Here is a 13,517-nt window from a genome sequence, read left to right as displayed (position 1 = left end):
TTCTCATGTATTTTTTTCTTCTCTTTCATGCCCACTGCTGCTGCCTCTTTTTTACATCTTTGGAAGACCTTACATTTCAACTGTACTTCAGTTTTTCAACTTTTTCTTGCATTTGCTATAATATCTAAACATGAAATCAAATTAATCTTAGTATTAGGACTTTCAGAGGATTCGTATTTGGAGTGACTATCAATACTATGAAAGTATAATTAAATACACTGTTTTTATGTTAGTCTATAATTAACTGCTTATTGTATGAACTTTCAGGAGTCCTAGGGCAGTAACTAGCTTCTGGACTCCCTGTCTAGACATGCTCGTACCACCTGGCTACTCCCTCATCACCAAAGACAGGATAGAGCAGCGAGGAGGAGGGGTAGCTATCATCCACAAGGATAGTTTGGCCATCTCGGAAACCACCTCGTTCGTCTACGATTCCTTTGAATGTCTATCCGCCATCATCAAGACCAATGACAATGACTCGTTACCATGTCACCTGCTCTACCACCCCCCAGGCAGAAACAACGCTTTTGGAGAACAACTATCCGACCTGATAACACAAGGTGCTCTCGGCGACTCCAATAGCCTAATTCTGGGGGACCTGAATCTACGTTGGAACGAGACACACAACCCTCTAATCCAATCGCTATCCAGCCTCCTCGAGGATAACAACCTTAAACAACAGTGCACTGAGGAAACTCATTACAAAGGAGCCACATTGGATGCCATAATTTCGCAAAAGAAGTATCACGATCAACCACATACTTCCAGTCGACTGGTAAGATCACCCCACTATCTCCTACCAACCTCCAAACGACCCCCCCAAAATGGATGAGAAACATCTCCCAAGTACCCCTGGATACCTTGGCAGCGCAGTTAAGCTTAATTCTCCCGGACAACAAAGCCCACCTCTCCACCAAAGATCTCACGGATCGGTACAATTCCGAGCTAGGGTCCATTCTTGACAAGCTAGCTCCACTAAAGCTCAAAAGAAGCAGAACCACTCCCTCTAGATCTTGGTTCAACAATGACCTCAACAGAAAGGAGAATCCTAAGAGCCAAAGAAAGAAAATGGAGAAACAACCCGACTGCCATTCTTCGTGACCAACTGAAATCAGCCCGTAGGAAGTACAACAACCACATCAAAAATAAGAAATCTAACTTCTTCCGCAAGGCACTTGACAAGGCCAAAAACAGACCGAAGGAACTCTACAGCATCATCAGACAACAAACCTCCAAACCAGTATCCTCATCTGTACAGGCGTCCAAAGAACTCTGTGATAACTTTGCTCACTTCTTCAACGATAAGATAGCAAGAATCGAACTATCACTAGACATCAATGAATCACTCCCTAAGAAGAGCAGCTTGGCTGTACCCCCTGCCCTCTCTCCTGGCTCTTCTCTCATCCCCTGTCTTAGCTTTCGTACCGTTCCAGAAACAGATAATCTCGCTGATCGCGTCATCCAAACCATCAGCCCACATCTCAGATCCCATTCCTCCCCTACTAATCAATAAATTGAAACACGCTTTTGCACCGATTTGGGGCAAAATCATAATCAGCTCCTTAAAAAATGGAGTGGTCCCTGATTGCCTAAAAATGGGACATGTCACCCCCCTGCTGAAAAAACACGGTCTAGACCCGACAGATCTGAACAATTACAGACCTATATCTAACCTCCCCTTGCTCTCAAAAACACTTGAACACTTCGTTCTTCATCAGCTGACAGTACACCTGGACATCAACCTTCTAGACCCCCACCAGTCTGGCTTTAGAAAAGGCTGCAGCACAGAAACCGCGATGCTGAACATATAGATGACATCCATGGTTCTCTAGACTCAGACAAATGCTGCCTCCTCATTCTACTTGACCTCTCGGCAGCATTTGACACAGTGGACCACAAACTCCTCAGCAAGGCTCTCCAAGAAAGAGCTGGCCTCGGCGAGGTAGTTCTCAAGTGGTTCTCCTCCTTTATACACAACCACACCCATTTAATAAAAAATGAAGAACTTTACCTCCAAAACCCAGCAAGTTAACAAGGGCTTCCCCCAAGGATCGGTGCTCTCTCCACAGCTTTTTGACATCTATATGGAACCGCTCGCCAAACTACTCAATAAAACCGACATCTGCTTCCACCTCTACACGGATGACACTCAGATCTATCTGGAAACCTCCTCTCTCACGGACATCCAAAGACTAAATGATGTCCTGAAAGATGTTCAAGAACGGCTAACAAACAACCATCTGAAACTAAATCCTGACAAGACCGAGACACTCCTCATCTCGAACAAGGATGGCAACCCCCAAATCACTGAATGGCTAAAGGCAATCAATGCGCTCAAAGGGAATCTTACTGTAGCAGACTCTGTTGAATCTCTTGGCGTCACCCTGGACCCAAAACTAAACATGATGAAACACATTAGGAGCTCTGCCAAAAGTGCATTCTTTAACCTCAAACTTCTGAACAAAATCTAACCCTTCCTTCATAACAAGGATCTCAAACTGGCGACTCAATCCCTTGTACTGTCAAGACTGGACTATGGGAAAGCAATCCTAACAGGTATTCTTAAATCACACTTGGCACCGATCAAAAGAACATTACATCCGGCAGCCAGAATGATCACCGGCATCAAAAAATCTGATCACATCTCCCAGGCACTCAAAGAACTCAAATGGCTACCAGTAGAAATGCGAAGTAACTTCAGGACGGCCTGCTAACCCACAAAGCCCTCCATACCGGCAAACCCGAATACCTGGCAAAAAACCTCAAAAAAAAACTGGTCAAGCCAGGAATCTGAGAAGCTCTAACTCCCTCCTGCTCATCATTCCTAAAACCAGAAAGAAAAAAACAGCAGACTGCTCTTTCACAGGAAACGCCCCTAAAATTTGGAACTCCATCCCCACGCACATGAGAACCATACCGTCCTTTGTGGAATTTAAAACCCAACTCAAATCCTTGTTCCTCATCCGTTCTCTTGGCTGTGGATAAGATGTAACAGATTGCAACACCAGATCTTTGTGCCCGCATTGAACCTTGATACCACGAAGCTCTGCAGTACATTTATGCAGCTCTTACTATATTTCGTGGATTGTCAATACCTTTATGTCATGCCTTTGGTGATTATATGAGATTTTATGACTGTAAAGTGTATTGAACCCTTGAAACCAAAGAAGTGCTGCAGTACACATATGCAGCTCTCACTGTGACACTCGCTGATTGTCAAAAACCCTTCATATGACATGCTTTTGTTGATTATATGCTATTCTCGACTGTAAAGCGCTCTGTTACCTCTGGGTCTTGACAGCGCTATATAAAACTTCAAAATGAATAAACAGCAACATTGAGTGTCCTTTACAACTGGTGTGCTGTGCTGAATCTGTACCCTTCTGCTTGACCAAAACCGGAGCAAAACTGAGCACCATGTATACCCCATTAGCCATTGATTTTCAGGGTAGCAAAGTTGAGCAGTCCAAGTCTTACTCAGAAGAGTGTTGTGGATTAAAAACTCAGAACTCAATAAAACAGAATAGTAGTCAATAATGCAATGTCCAGTCAGTGTTTTTACATATAAGGAAAAGTACTTTACTCCTAAAATACAATGCAAAACTATCCATATAAAATTCAGAGGGCAGAAACGTGGTGCACAATTGTCAGCATATCAATCACAGTGCAAAAGGAGAAAGTCTGTATCAGCATAGACTGCTGCCCAATGGTAAAGTGTTGTATCACAACACAGTCAGTGCAGGATTGGGCCTATTACCATGTGGTGGAATGAATAAGAGTCTCCCAAGACCAAGTTCATTATTGCTAGATTCATTGTAGGGCATAAAAGGGCCCCATCAAACATTGAAGTCCTCATTGCCATGTCACAATCTTGCACTGCACATTGGTTGCTCAGACAAAAGTTGGTCAGCCTGCTTCTGCAGGCTGAAGGCTGTGCAGCTTTTAGTGGTGTGCAGTACTGCATGGACCCACCAGGAATGGTCACACTGACTTAGCCGCAGCCCAGGCGACAACCAATGACCCCAGCTTCACATCTAGCACATAGGCGCAAGCGCAAGCTAATTAGGTAGAATGGTACACATAGTGGAAAGCAAGGCTCTACCTTTGTGCTCGGAGTTAGATGGATCTTCCCAGATGGTTCTTCCTGCAGCCCAAACACAAAACCACCATCCAAACAAAGAAGAGAGCCCACCCCACTTCAGGGTATACTTTAACAGAGGTTGGAGAAAGAAAACATGGATTGCCTTATATGATCTTACAGCAGTACAAACCCTCTTCTAGGGGCTTTGGCTTTGGTTGATGAGACAACTGTAATGTAGTCTCTGTATTCTGATGCCACACATTCACAGGTGCTTCATCTCCTCAAACGGAAACAGCAAAATGCAGTAACTATCTCACTGAGCATCAACCTGGGACAGGCACTTTTAATTTCTGGGCATGCTACAAGACTTAAAGGTCAAACCATATTGCCTGCGGGAGTGGATACTTCCTTTGTTTACAGTGGGCTATGATCACCTTCATCTGCTTCAGCTCCTCGCATTCCTCTTCTCTATGGAGCAACTTCTTCATGCAAGGGCATCAAGCACCCATTCCCAGCAGTTAGCCCCTGCTTACTTCATGAAAAGCCCTACGCATCTCTCCCAGGAAGGCTAGAGTATTTGCCGGTTCCAATGGCCAAACCTGGTGAAGGAGGATTTGTACTCACAACAGTCAATCCTGGACCACCGAAGAGTTTTTCGGAATCCTTTGGTTTGGGGAATAGGATTCAGGTGAAGTAATTATGGCACACTGACTGGTACATTCTGCCTTAAACTTATACTATGTATGCAGATAGACTTACATATTCACAAGTCCAATTCAAGAACGGGTTTCAAGAAGCTGCTAAGTTGCCATGCAGCAGATGGTTTCCAAATCAAAGAAACAAGATAGGGAAAGTCTTCCCCAATTAACCACCAGTGAATGTGCTGTGGGGAAGAATAAAGTTGAAACAAGAACTGGTCCCTCGGTCTTGTCCTCCACTCCCTAAAGTGTGATTCAGTACAAATAAGTTCAGGAATGTTTTGTCACAGATCACCAATCCACATTGCTGTCTGGGGTGCTCTTAAAAGTTTCAACACAAATGCCACTCCAGTGCAGGAAATCAAAGCGGATTCCTTTATGCAGGGCACTGGCACATCAATTTAAAAAGATTGTAGAGGCCATTAAGCAGCTGTCTTTGAGAGGAAATAGGTAAAAAAAAAAGGCCTGCTCCACAGCTATAATATGTTACAACAACCAATGTCACTATTCTACAGTTTAGTGATTAGACCAGTATTCAAACTCAGTAAAGGAGTGTTCATTTGGTATGCCTACTGAGATCCCAGAGCCACGCTCTCCATCTGACTCGGAGCCCACATTGTACACACAAGATTACGGTCAGCAGAGGTAAGAAAATAACAAAAACCTACAGAAACTCACTGTAGGGAACAAGAGGCAAGGGGGCACATACAAACAAGCCTTTGAGCCCTCTCCCATGCTGACATTTATGACACCGTTTTATGGATCATTTCTTCGGATATAAGCATTGGTGGATGCAAGTAAGGTATTCACATACCATAAATGCTGAAGATTCAGTTTGAGATGAAAATCGGTTACATTTTATGTCATCAGTCCAAATGGAGGCCCACAAACTCAGATTTGAGACTCCACTATGAACCTCAAGTAGTGCCTATGGTCAGAGAGGATTAGATAATGAAAAAAGGCACCCTGGATAGTGAGGAACATCGATCAAACGCCCAAGATCAAGGTCAATATGACATGGCTCAAGGACAGTATATTGCTGGATAAAATGGTTCTGAAGTCGGAGTTCTAGTACAGGCCAAAGCCTGCCATCCTCCTTTGGGGCCAAGAAGAAGAGGGAATACAATCCTGCACCTTTCTCTCTCAGTGGAACCATTTCATAGCACTTTTTCCAGTAAGGCAAGGACCTCTACCTCCTAGATAGAGGTGTGCGTTAGACCGCAATGAAAGAGAGGGGGTTGTCTGGCAGGGAGAATAGAAGTGGAAGGATGCAGATAGCGACATAATTGGAGACTCTCTCTTTCACCAGAAGATGGAGTGTGAAATCGGGATTCAGAAGCCAGAGGGGTTTAGAGGTGGTAGTCCAGGCAAAGAGTGGGACTGGAATAGCAGCTGCTATTGGTTCCTTCTAGATCCACTACTGCCTAAAAAGGAGAGATACATCTGCGGACGCTTCTGAACAGGCTATACAGTTGCCACTGACTGAACTGCAGAGCCTTACATTGACAACAAAATGTCTAATATTTCTAGCAGAATTGATGTGCAGGAGATACTCTGGCCATTACCCTGCTTTTCTTAAAAGACTACTGAAGTTGCCTAACAGCCAAACTAAACACCTGGCGATGGTATCCGTACAGTCAAAGACACATCCATTCTATTACTCACCAGATTGAAGAATGGCTTATTCATGTGCTCTGGCAGGCAGATCACATTTCCCAAAAAAGCATGGGCAGAGTCCCCCAAACAGCAAGTAGCATTAGCTGTGTATCAAGCCACACTGTCAGAAGAAAACTTGTAAAACCCAAACAGACAAGTTTCTTGGACTCTGTCCATAGGGGCTACAGGATATAGGTTTGGGTTCTACTTCAAGAGGGACATCAACCATCAGATTCACCTGATCAGACTCACCCCCGCAAGCCGATCTTAACGCTGCCACGGGACAGAGCACTCAATCGCCGATAATGGTGCAGGAAAGCCAGGCCACGCCCACCGCCCTGAGGCAACGCCCTTCCCCTTCCCCATAAAACAATGTGCCTCAGCCGGACGCGCAGCGGACGCGCGCTGCGGGCGCGCCGCCTTCGCGCCGAAGGCGCGACAAAGGTAAGCGCGTCTGCGCCAGACCGGCGACCGGGGCCAGACATGCTGCCAGTACAGTACCAAAAACATGCTATACCAGAGAGGAGTTACTTAGTTATAACCCTCAGGCAAATAACATCCCTCTTATGACCTCAGGAGAGCCAGAAGAACCATCCCAAATTTGTAACAAGAGCCAAACGACTGAGATCACGGACTCTGTTCAGGGGAGTAACCCCACAAAACAACTTAAACCCATGACTTGTCAAAAGCACATAGCATGTGGCCTGATAAATGTCAGATCCCTTGCTAAACATGCGACGAATGTATATGACCTGCTCGCTGACAACTCCTTTGACTGTCTGTTCATCACGGAAACATGGCAGTCCGAATGTTCCAACCCGGATTTAGCACAAGCACTCCCCCCGGGATACACTATATCCAGACTAGACAGAACAGGAAAAGTAGGAGGAGGAATTGCGATCATCTATAAAGAACATCTAAAATGTACCACGTCACTCATCCCGGAACTTAACCCTTTCGATGCTCATCACGAGCTCAGCTCGTCATGATGCACGGTTGAGCTGTGCTGATGACGAGCTGAGCTCGTCATGAAATGATGGCAGGACGAAAAAGTCAGCACAGGAGGAGAAAACACCTAGCAGCCAAGGTGTTAAGGACGCAGAAAGCCTCTGTTTCAATATTAAAACAATCACACCACCTTTGCGGGAGTACTGGTGTACAGACCCCCCGGCCCCATGGGCATTTTCTTAGACACTCTTGGCGACTCCCTAAGCCCCATGGCAATACGTTACGCCAACCTTACTGTCCTAGGTGATTTCAAGCTACACCTTAAAAGTGAGAACTGCTCTAATACTAGAAATTTCAGGGAAATTACCAACTCCCTCGGGCTAAAAACCCATAATAAAGGCCCTACCCACCAAGCCGGGCATACCCTCGACGGGATATGTTCTAATGCTACCAACATAACACCCCCCCCTCTACCCTCGCCTGGACCGACCACAAACTTGTGCCTTTTAATATATGTTATGAAAACGGACCCATAAAAGGGCATGATACCACCACCCCCCTTGTCCGCAACTGGAAAAACCTGCTAGCCAGCCCCAATCTGCTACATCTAGCAGAATCCACTAAACCGACCCTCACAAATGATCCCAACACGGACAATACTCTGTTTAATTAATGGATGCTATCAATAGCTAATACGCTTGCACCATGGAAGAAGTGTAAGAACGCAAAACGTAAGTCAGCTCCCTGGTTCACACCCCAATTAAAAACCATGAAAGATAAGAGCAGGAACCTAGAGAACATTTGGAGAAAGAACTACAAAACAGAAGACCTGAAATCCTTTAGATTAGGGTTAAACTCCTACCACCTACAAATAAGGGTGGAAAAAAAGAAGCACTATACGCACCTTATTGAAAGGGCAGATGACAACCAAAAATCCATCTTTTCTATACTTAAATCTTTTACTCACCCAGCTATCCTAGACTCGGAAATACCCCCTTCACAAGAACTGTGTGACAACATCGAAGAGTACTTTGAAAACAAAATCAATGAGCTAAAAAACAATTTCTCTGACTGTATAGCCCAAGACCCCCCAGCCCTCAACCCAGGTCCAAAAGTAGAACTCAATTGTTTCAAAGAAATTAGCTTAGACGACTCTAAGAAAACCATCCTGTCATGTAAATCAGGATCCCCTTTCGATCCTTGCCCGCCTAAGATCCTTCACGCATTAATTGATATTGAACCCGGTCATAAACCAAATTATTAACTCTACTTTTAAAACAGCAAAAATCCCTGATCTTTGGAAAACAGCCGCGGTCAAACCTCTTCAAAAAAAGAAACTATCAGACCCCACCGTACTCTCCAACCTAAGACCCATCTCTCTTCTCGCATGTCGGAGTAAAATAGTGGAAAAACTGGGGAACATTCAGCTAATCGAGTTCCTGTAAAGCGCCAACTGCCTTCACCTCAAGCAATCAGGCTTCAGAGCGGGGCATTCAACAGAATCAGCACTACTCCACACCACAGACACCTTGAAATGGGCTCTAGATCAAGGTAAAGAGGCGGTGCTGATTCTGTTGGATCTCTCCGCGGCCTTTGATACAGTCTCCCACAATATTCTGATAAACAGACTGAAACAAGTAGGAATAAACGAGAAAGCCCATGAATGGCTAACCACATTCCTTAAAACAGGAACCAGGTCGTCACTCTAGGTAGGTATAAATCCACAGGGAAACAACTGTCCTCAGGGGTCCCACAGGTATCCTCCCTTAATCCGACCCGTTTTAACTTATACATGTCCCCACTGCTCACACTGATTGACTCCTTTGACATCGAAGCAATCAGCTACGCAGACGACACCCAATTGATTCTGACCCTGGATAAAAACTCCACCGCGGCAGAAGAAATATTTCATCACTGCCTCACCTCAGTCATGAAATGGATGGAGTCAAACCATCTCAGGTGTAACAGCTCCAACACAGAAATTATGTTGTTTGGAAAAGCAAACAACTACAACCCCACCATGTGGTGGCCCAGAAACTCAGACCCTCCGCCCGCCACAGTGGACACAGCCAAAAACCTAGGTTTCAAATTCGACCCTACGCTCTCCTTCCACAAACAGGCACTCACAGTTGCAGGTACCTGTTTCCAAATCATAAGAATGTTGAGAAAATTCTTTGATCTGCTACCCCTGCACGCTAGAAAAACGGTTGCAGTGGCCCTGATCTTATCCCGCCTCGATTATGGCAATGGTCTATATACAGGAACAAAAAAAATGGTAATAAAACGACTACATGTGATTCAAAATGCCGCCGCCAGGCTGGTACTAGGAGTCCCTAAACGATCATCCTCGACTGATGCCCTAAAAACCCTCGACTGGCTACCAATTCATAAAAGGATCTTATTCAAGATCCTAACCATCACCTATAAAGCCACCATTGGTAGTGGGCCACAATATCTGAGAAATCATCTGAGACCGTACAAAACCAGTCGAACTCTGCGGTCGTCCAATGAGAACTTACTCACCAACCCCCACTTCAAACTGAAAACCCGAGGAGGAAAAACTATAGCCACACTAGGGGCAAAAGCTTGGAATCACCTGCCCACCCAACTAAGACACACCAACAATGAGCTCATGTTCAGAAAGCTATTAAAAACTTGGATTTTCAGCACCTCAGATCAGGAAATCTTAGCACTAATCTGATCCTTCTGCATCTATCCTTCTCTGCACTTTCCCCTTTTTCCCCTCCTATTTTCCCCTCAGTCTCTGTCACTTAGCGTCAAGATGCTCCTTGGAGTGAACGCTGCGCTCTATAAATACCCTTTTCATTCATTCATAGTGATGGGTGGCAGGATAAAAAGTGTAGCTAAAAGAGAGAAAATCTATTTATTGCCTCTCGTGAATGGCCTATGGACTGCTGAGCTAGAAAACAAAACCCCCGTTGTAGCAAGTTGCCCCAAAAAATGTTTGGAAGAAAATTCTACTGATTTTAAAAAGAACCAATAAATAATGGGTTAGCGGGTTCCCTAAAACACAAGAATCAATATGATCACTCCAATCGTTTGTAAAATAATTTCCAAACTTAGTGAACCACACAACTACGGTTTCTAATAATCCATAGTCCTACAGACGCTTTGTCTCATGCAAAAACTGATCATATTGTTAATGTAATAAGCCCACTATAGTCAGGAATTAAGGTGCAACTTTGTCAATGCCCGAAATGCAATAAAGACAAAATATTGAATGCTAAACTTTTTTACATAACCTTTGCAAGCATAGCTTTATGCACCTCATTAATAAAAGTTGCTGCACCTGCAGTATTAGAAGTCAAACGATCAACCAAAGAAGACAACTTTCTAATTGTTGTATTTTTCAAAGCAACACCAACAGGAGGAACCAAAACACAGAACTTATTATACAGGGGTGTTGCATTTAATAAAATATCTACTTGTCCATGGGGCAGGTTGGTTCATGAATCTACTTGTCCTGTAACAAAATTCACTTGCCCCTATGGTGCCATGTAGTGCAGCGACAAATTATGGCAGCAATCTTATTATATAGGAGCTCTAATGTAGCCGCTCTGATTCTGCCAGGGCTCATACCATAGTAGTGTTTGAATACTTGCAATCCTCTTATGTTACCACGTTTTCACATATCCGCATACTGGGGCGGAAGGTAGTGGTAAGCATAGTTCCAGGATTAGAATGCCCTTTTGAGTCTGTTTTAAGGGTTTTCAACAACTCCTCTCTAATCTTTTCCCATGCTGAGAAATGTTGGAAATTTACTCCTGACAATGGCAGACATAAACCTTCCTACAGAGATGGGAAAAATGTGGTTGGAGGGAAAGTGAACTTGCAAACATTCAGATTTGCGCATGAGCAAATCGAAACATGCAGATTTGCTCAGGCTAAAATGCAGTTCACAAATACTTTCTAGGAGTACTATTTCTTGTTCTACTTCTGTAAATTCTTGGGAATTCATTAAAAGCAGTATAGCTGTACAAATGCAAGGAAATTTACCATGGGTGCACATTTAAGACTTTCTTTAATAATTGAGCCCCTAATTTAGTATGGTGTTAACCGTGACCGTTTGGGATTATTAAAATTCTGTCTCTCCCCTGTGGACATTCTATCTTCCTCTTTCTTCCTGCAACCCCATCAAGGTATCTCCTGATTATTCCTGCTTGCCAGTATCCGATCCTAAGGTGAAAGAAAACTAGTTAAATTCAAGGGAGTAAAACCCCATCAAACAACTTTGCACAACGTAAACTGTAAACTTGCAATGAGCTACAACATCATCCTCAACAGTTTGTAGGAAACAACTTTTTCCACAAACATTTTACTCACCATGCATACGCAGAAATTCTTGGTGGGTTTGAATGAATATAGGGTGGGCTAATCTTCACCTCCGCGTCCTTAATAGAATTGAATCTTTCCTGCACGTTAGGTAGGACATTTTGCATTCTATGTCAGGACCGGAGCCTTCAGATTAGGCTAGTTTAAAGCGTATCCACTATTAAAGACCCCAGTGACACTACTGGTATAAAAAACAAATCTTTTGAAGGTGGATTCCGAGGACCAGTCTGGGCATTCAAAATATCCTAAAGACGTGCTCCCAGAGAAAAAGCCTTGGATGCCATTGCACCCCTTACTGAGTGAGCTCCGAAACGGGAAATATCCATACCTGCTTCCTATATTACCCAGCGGACCCATCACGCAAAAGTAGGGGACGAAACCGCCCTTGTGGTTTAGTAAGAGCAATAAACAATTGGTTGATGCCCTGTGGACGTATATCTATTGTTGCCACCTCGTAGGCCTTGAGCGCTCTGACCACAACCAAATTTGGGACGTCAGGAAATGCAGGATAGGACACAGAGAGTGTATTGCACTTAGTACGTCTAGTAATGTGAAAGGTAACTCCGGAGATCTAAGGCCCTCACATCCGAAACCCTACGACATGAAATCAAACACAGCAACATTGCGAGTTTAGCGGACATCTGCTTTCTCGACAAACATTTGTTGGACGGCCAAGATCTAAATCAGTTCAGAACTTTGTTCACATCCCACAATGCACAGTAATGTGGTTCCGGAGGCACTGACAACCTGATACCTCAACAATTTACAAGCCAAAGGATGTTCACCAATCAGGCGATTATCTAACATGGCTCGCCGAGCGAAAGGTCTTAATTGACCTATAAGCCAATCCCTCCTTCGCCAGCGAGGCTAAAAAGTTAAGGACATGGACAATGTCCGCCCCCATCGGATCCACCTGTTGTCGCAGACACCAACATCCCCATCTTGACCAAGTGGATCGATATCTCTTATTGGTGCTCTTAGCCCAGGACTTTGAGAGTAATGTGGCAGAGTCCTCCAAAAGGCCCGGGACTTTCCAGTGTTGCCTGTAACCCGCCAGGCCATCAAACGCAGGCCGCCTGTGGTGGGAAGACAGTGAAGATTCCCCTGAGGGTGTTTGAGGAGATCGAGACTGAGGGGTAGAGGGATTGGGAAATCAGAGGAAAGTTCCATCAGAACCGGAAACCAGGCTTGCGACCTCCATATCGGGGTAATTACCACTAGGTCCACCTGCTGTCTCCTCACTTGGGTTGATAATCTCATCATTGCAGAGGGGGGAAACCCTGTTCCTTGCTCCAATCCTGGAGGAAAGCATCCACTGTCAACGCCCTTGGATCCAGGCGCCAACTGTAGTAATGTTCCAGTAAGATTTCCAGACGTGAGGCAAAATGGTCCACTGAGAATGGGCCCCACTGAGGCTGGATTTCCCTAAAAACACTGGGATGAAGTTGCCATAGCCTTGTGTCCTTTCCTGTGATGAGAGCATCAGTCTGCCACCTGGTAGGACAAACCCAGAAGGTGCTCCGCTGACCGGGATATCTGGTTGGATAGACAATATTCCCAAAGATTGCGGGCTAGATTGGATAATGCCTTGGACCTTGTCCCTCCGAGATGGTTGATGTAGCCCACCGCTGCCACATTGTCCATCTTGAGCAGAACACAACTTTGGATCTTGTCCTTTGTCCAGCACTTTACAGCAAAAGAGCCCGCCATCAACTCCAAGCAGTTGATGTGAAGGGCTTGTTCGGAAGAGGACCATCTTCCTCCTGTAGACACTTTGCTGC

At 44.7% G+C, this 13,517-nt stretch overlaps 1 protein-coding gene across 2 annotated transcripts in view; it reads right to left on the bottom strand.

Moving 5' to 3' along the window:
- Positions 1–13,517, bottom strand: part of TDRD1 (tudor domain containing 1) — a 1,954,313-nt gene that overhangs the window by 1,470,310 nt on the left and 470,486 nt on the right. The window lies entirely within an intron of this gene.

Source organism: Lissotriton vulgaris, chromosome 5 (assembly GCF_964263255.1).
Source record: "Lissotriton vulgaris chromosome 5, aLisVul1.2, whole genome shotgun sequence".
In the NCBI taxonomy this organism is placed as follows: Eukaryota; Metazoa; Chordata; class Amphibia; order Caudata; family Salamandridae; genus Lissotriton; species Lissotriton vulgaris.
Note: the sequence above shows the minus strand (reverse complement) of the source record. Positions and strands in the feature narration are given on the sequence as shown.